This window comes from Arachis ipaensis, chromosome B4 (genome assembly GCF_059453495.1).
Source record: "Arachis ipaensis isolate K30076 ecotype BB chromosome B4, ASM5945349v1, whole genome shotgun sequence".
NCBI lineage: Eukaryota > Viridiplantae > Streptophyta > Magnoliopsida > Fabales > Fabaceae > Arachis > Arachis ipaensis.
The window spans coordinates 26339135-26345773 of NC_142439.1; the positions used below are offsets into that span (position 1 = coordinate 26339135).

The 6639-nt window shown below is 38.8% G+C and overlaps 1 long non-coding RNA gene across 1 annotated transcript; it reads left to right on the forward strand.

Moving 5' to 3' along the window:
- Positions 1 to 1639: 1639 nt before the first annotated feature.
- Positions 1640 to 4244, forward strand: LOC148566987 (uncharacterized). The gene is made up of 3 exons (XR_015880741.1): positions 1640 to 1694; positions 1782 to 1939; positions 4110 to 4244. It is a non-coding gene; the product is annotated as an uncharacterized LOC148566987 (long non-coding RNA).
- Positions 4245 to 6639: the final 2395 nt, after the last annotated feature.

Genomic DNA, 6639 nt, shown 5'->3' on the forward strand with positions numbered 1-6639 from the left:
AATAAATTAAACTAACTGATGTAATAAATTACAATTAATTAATTGGTATAAATTATAACAAATTATATGATATTTAAAAATAAAATAAAATGAATAAAAAAATAAAAAGAAATAGAAGAATAGAAGACTACAATAAAATAAATTGAATGTAAATTTTTTTTTCTTTTTACAAATTTTATATCACATCCGCTTCAATAATAATAAATAAAAATACATCAACTTAATATCTAAGAGAAAATGATGAGATAAAATCATAATACAATTCTAAAATAAAAGCTTAAATTAAACTATAATATCATTGCACAACACAAATTAAAAGTAATTTCACACTACAATATACCACACAAATAGGTAAATGACTTAAGTTTAATTACAAATTTTTTTTTATTTATGCAAACATGATAACACCATGGTCTATAAATGATTTGTGTGCATGATAGTTGCCTTCTTGTGACAATGCATCATAGGAAGAAAAAATTGTTGTAAAAGTTACCCAATGAAAGAGTAATTGGTAAATGAATGATATTTTCTTCTAGTATATATGGTCTTTTATAATGGTAAAATAAAAATGGAATGAATAAAATTTTGTATTTTTATATTAGAAATAGAATTTGATATTTATCTTAATAAAATTAAATAACTAATTAGTTATATTTAAATAAATAAAATAAATTAAATAAAAAATATTTTTAAGAATTAATCAAATCAATTAGTCAATACAAGTAATTACTATAATTAATTTTATTTGATTTATTGAATTCAAAAAATAAATTAGAAAATAATTGATTGAATTAATTAGTTGATATAATTAATTTATTATAATTGATTGGATTTAATGAATTAAAAAAAATAAATAGAAAAACATAGGAGACAATGATTTTTTTTAACTAAATTAATATGTATTTATTGTATTTAATCAGTATAAGTAACAAATCATCTATGTTATTATGTACCTTATAAATTAATGAATTAAAATAATTGATATAATAAATTACAATTATTTGATTGATATAAATTATAATAAATCATGTGATATTTAAATACCTAATCAAATCAATTAGTTGATATAATTAATTTACTATAATAAATTGTATTCAATGAGTTATAAAAAATAAATTAAGAAATGTAAGACCCGTTTAATTAACGGCTAATTAACCCATAAATGAGAATTTATTCTAGAAAGCCAAAAATGTTATTTTTATGGCTAAATGTGATAGAGGAGATTGAGACGAGAATTCCGGTACCAATTTTATAGAATTCGGACCAAGATTGGACCGAACGGGCCAAACCGGTCCAACCGGACCTAAAGTGGGCCCTTGGCCCAACTAAACTAAACCAAAATCCTAGTTTTCAGTACTCTCTCTCCTCACAACACACTAAACACGCTGAAAATGGAGGCTATGGAGGGAAGAACACTCTCTCAAGTTCTTTCTCTCACTTGATCTTCAAACCACCATAACTTTTGATCTAGAGCTCCGATTGCCGCTCCGTTTGCGGCTACGCGTTCACCGTGGAAAGCTTTACAAAACCCATACAATTAATCTTGAAGTAAGTCACGTTTTACTGTTTAAAATTCCAGCCCTTGATTTCGAGTTTCATGAGCAAAAATATTGAGATTTTGGGTTCTTTGATGTTATAGGACCCAACTCTCTTGAAGGAGAAGATTAATCTTGTCTCCTTGGACCTTGGGTGTGGTAAGATTCTCAACTCTAGTGTAATTTGTTGTTCTATGATGTTTGGGTATTGAGATGTTGTGTATGGGTATGATGATTGTGGCTTAGGTTGTGTATATGTGAATATTGGAGCTTGATTGGTGATTTTGGAAAGCTTGGAAGAGGGTTTTGTGTGATAAAATCTGTCCTTAGAGGTGTTGATACCTTGAGAGCTTGTGGACAAGTGGTTTGGAAGTGCTCCGGTTGAGCTTGGGAAATTGGCTAAGGTATGGTTTCGGTTTCCCGTATCTAATATGTAATGTGGTAGGAAATACTTAGGCTAGAGGCCCTAAGATAGGCATTGAATTGATGATGTTGTTGAATGGTTGAGATATATGATGTGATCATATATGTGATTATGAATATTGATGCCTTGATTGTGTGAAATATGAGAAATGCATGTTGTGATATATGCTTGATGGATGATTGAGGTTGAATTGATGGGTGGTACCATGTTGATGGTGAGTATGATGTTGATAATGTATAATGATGGTTGATTTGGAAATTGATATTATTGAAAATTGGGATGAGAAGGATGTATGACATGAGATTGTGTTTGTCCTTTAGCCATTGATTGAGAAGTGTTAAAATGGTTAGATGTAGTTTTGGGAATTTTGGTAAAATATCAATGTGTGAGTTGAGGATGGCTTGTTGTTGATTTTGGTACATTTTGAATGATTTCAAAGAGAAGGGTTGAAATTGGCATGTTTTGATTGATTTTGAAAAGAGTTGAAAGTGGCTTGTTTTGAAAATGGCACTTTGTGGTTTTGAATGAAAATATGATTTTTAGGCATACTTTGACGGGACATAACTTGGACTACGGATCTCTGATTTGTGCCAAATCTGTTTAGAAATGAAATTGGATCCGGGATGTCCATGCCGTTCGAAGAACGGATGAAAAATGATTTAAAATGAGAGAGTTATGACCGTCGGAAGATTGGGGGTTGAATCTGTGAATTCTGCAGTTTTTAACTTAGAAAATTTTTAGCAGAATGACCCCACGCGCGTAGGCGCACTTGGCGCGTACGCGCCGTTCTTCCAGGAAGCACCATCCACGCGTGCGCGTGGTGTGCGCGAGCGCGTCGATGCGCTGCATCGAATGCCCAGCCATTTTCTAGAGAGTTGTGCCAGAGTTGTGCCAGTTTTGTGCCTGGGCGCAAGAGCACCCACACGTACGCGTGGCTGACGCTCACGCGTCGTTTGGCTAATCTTCAACCCGCGCGTTCGCGCGTATGACGCTTGCGCGTCGATGAGTTATAAGGCCATCCGCGCGTGCGCGTGGAGTGCGCGTACGCGTGGACCTGTTTTCATCCCAAAGTTGATTTTTTGAGTTTTAAAAGCCAAATTTCATACTTCTAAGCCTCCGATCTCACCACTTATGTCTTAAATCATTATGATATGCCTAGCATGAGAAAAAGAGCTTGTGAATATGGTAACTTGCGAGTGAAGCAAGGGGAAAAATGAATGATCATTGAGGATCAAAAATGATTATGTGAGATGCGGAGGATGGCGGTGGAAGTGCTTGTTATGCCATGGGCCGAAGGGCCATAATTGTTAATGAATTGGCTGGTTATGGATTTAACCATGAGCCGGATGGCTGGATTATGCCGTGTGATGGCGGAGCCATGTTTATGGCTAAGTATAAATGCATATATGCTGTTGATTGAATTGTGAATGTTTGCACTTCCACCATCGGAGATGAGGGTTTCCCTGGGTAGTAGCAGTGGCTAGCCACCACGTGCTCCAGGTTGAGACTCGAAGCTCTTTTGACCCTATGTCGTAAGTGTGGCCGGGCACTGTGAAAGGCCCGGATGAGCTCGCCCCCGTAAATATTCACCAGTGATGGTGATGGATAAATATTCACCAGTGAGGGTGATGGATATGGATCATGATTATGATCAAGTTTATGATGAGTATAACTCGAGTTGGGGATGCACGACAGAGGGACAGTCCAATGGTTAGCTACCAGGACTTGTCGGGTTGGCTCTATAACCGACAGATGATATCATCAGCCACTAGGGACAGGCATGCATCATAAGCATACTACATGAATTGTTTGAGATTGCCTATTTGACTGCATATTACTTGCTAATTGCCTAAATGCCTTATCTGTTCCTATTTGTAAATTTCTTATCTGATATAAATGTGTTTGCTATATTATACTCCTACTGGTGGTTGGGAGGTCTGAAGGAATTGAAAAGGGAAGTATTAGTTAGACTGAAGGATCTTTAGTCAGTTGCCACTTACGGTTTAGCTTGTTTATAAGCTTTGATATTACCTGGAGGAAGTTCTAGGATTGCCTTCGGCTTTCCTCTATTATTATGTATTATATATGTGGAAGCTGTTACCGTACTGGGGACCTCTGGTTCTCACCCATGCGGATTTTGTGATTTTCAGATGCAGGACGTGAGGCTTCTCGTTAAGGCATGTTGGAGACTTCTGGATTTAGCGAAGATCCTTTGTTCTCAGGACTCTGTTTTGGGTTATATATCTTGTTTAGATACTTTTATCTCCATTAAATAATACAAACTGTGATGACTCCTTCTAGAGGGGATTTTGGAGAATAGGTTTTATGTATTTGTGTCCCTTTGGGTTTCCTTTGGGGTTTTCCTTATTTTATTATATGTATATATTGCTATGCTCGGACCGGTTATCTTCGCAACCGGGTTTTGAGTCTTGATATTCCTGTTTTTGACACTCTTTATATATATAGTCTCACGTTAGCTTATCCTTTGCTCGTTACGTTATCGATCGGAGTGTTGCGTTTCGAGTTACGGTTTTTGTTTACCCCTTTTTGTATAAGGCTCCTAGTTATAATCAATCATTCATACTACTATACGTACTAAATTTTTGTTTTAGAGGTCGTAATACCTTGCCATCTCTGAATTATGACTTAAGCATAAGACTCTGTATGGTAGGGTGTTACATTATGGTATCAGAGCAGTTCGTTCCTGTAGAGTCTGAGGAATGGACTGACTATGCTTCTGTGCATTCTCTGTATGTGTGTTATGTACTGTTAGTATATCTACTTGATATAGTTGGCATAAACGTTCATGAGCATGCATTTGGGACTTTGAAGCACTAAACTTCCGATATTGAGACTGATCAACTTAATATCGATTGTTTGGTGTGTATAGGAACCAGATGGCGCCTCGTGGACGCGGTAGAGGTCGTGAGAGAGGTCGTACTAATGCCCGTGCGCCGGAGACTAACACTAATGACCCGGTGAACTTTATGACTGCGTTGGAGAATATGGCTGCTGCTATGCAAGCCACTGCTGAGGCTCTTGGTCAACAGATGAACAACCATGGTAATGACGGAGGTGGAGTTCAGGGCCCGATGACACTGGCAAACTTTTTGAAGGTTAATCCACCGAAGTTCAAGGGAACTACTAGTCTGACTGAAGCCGATACATGGTTTTAGGCTATGGAACGAGCACTGCAAGCGCAGGTGGTACCTGAAGGACATCGTGTAGAGTTCGCTACCTGTTTGCTCACTGGGGAAGCGTCGCATTGGTGGCAAGGAATCCGACGCCTCCTGCAGCAGGGTGATGATTATATCACCTGGGATGTCTTCCAAGAGGAGTTCTATAAGAAGTACTTTCCGACTTCTGCTAGGACGGCCAAGGAGCTTGAATTGTTGCAGCTGAAGCAGGGTGCTATGTCCGTATCTGAGTATACTGACAAGTTTGAGGAACTGTTCAGATTCTCTCGTATGTGTCAAGGGACTCCGGTGGAATATGAGGAATAGAAGTGTGTTAAGTACGAAGGAGGACTCCGGAGTGATATTTTCGGTTCAGTGGGGCCAATGGAGATTAGGACTTTCTCGGAATTGGTGAGTAAGTGTAGGGTTGTTGAAGAGTGCGTGAAGAGGGTAGCCGTTGAGAAAGGAAGTCACAAAAGATCATTTCCACAGAACCGAGGGAAGAGCTTTGCACCTAGAGGTCCACCTTTTAAGAGGGGAGGTTCTTTTAGGAGGCCCAACAACAACTACTCCCAAGGGAAAAGGTTTGGGAAGTAGCCTCAGAATGATCAAGCTTGTACTAGGTGTGGGAGTCACCATCCGGGAGTACCATGCAAGGCCGGATGGGGTTTGTGCTACAATTGTGGAAAGGCGGGGCATAAAGCCGCAAGTTGTCCGGAGAAGCAAAAGCAAGGTGCTGGGAAAGCACAACAGACTGGTCGGGTGTTCACCACCTCAGCTGTGGGTGCAGAGGGATCCGAGACACTCATTCGAGGTAACTGTGAAATGGCTGGTCAAACTTTAAATGCTTTATTTGATTCGGGGGCATCGCATTCATTCATTGCATTTGAGAAAGCCCATGAGTTAGGATTGAAGATCGTAACCTTAGGTTATGACCTAAAGGTACATAATGCCACCCATGAAGCCATGGTAACTAGGCTAGGATGCCCGAAAGTTTCGTTTAGGTTCAAGCAGCGTGATTTTGTCCATAATTTAATCTGCTTACCGATGATCGGTCTTGATCTTATCTTGGGATTGGACTGGTTATCTGAGAACCATGTTCTGCTTGATTGTTCTACAAAGTTGGTGTACTTTATGCCAGAGGATACAGAAGGGCCGGTCGTGGTGAATAATTATTACTTGAATTCGATGATGGTGAACTGTTCTAGAATCGAATGTCAGGGTATCCTGTTGTTAACCGCTGGTGTTTTGGGTGATGATCAAAGGTTGGATCAGATTCCGGTAGTGTGTGAGTTTCCGGAAGTGTTTCCCGATGATATTGAGGAATTTCCACCTAACCGAGAGGTCGAGTTTGCTATTGAGTTGGTGCCTGGGGTGGGACCAATCTCAAGTGCTCCTTATAGAATGTCACCGTTAGAGATGGCCGAGCTAAAGTCTCAGTTAGAGGAATTGTTGGGTAAGAACTTTATCCGACCAAGTGTTTCCCCGTGGGGTGCTCCAGTGT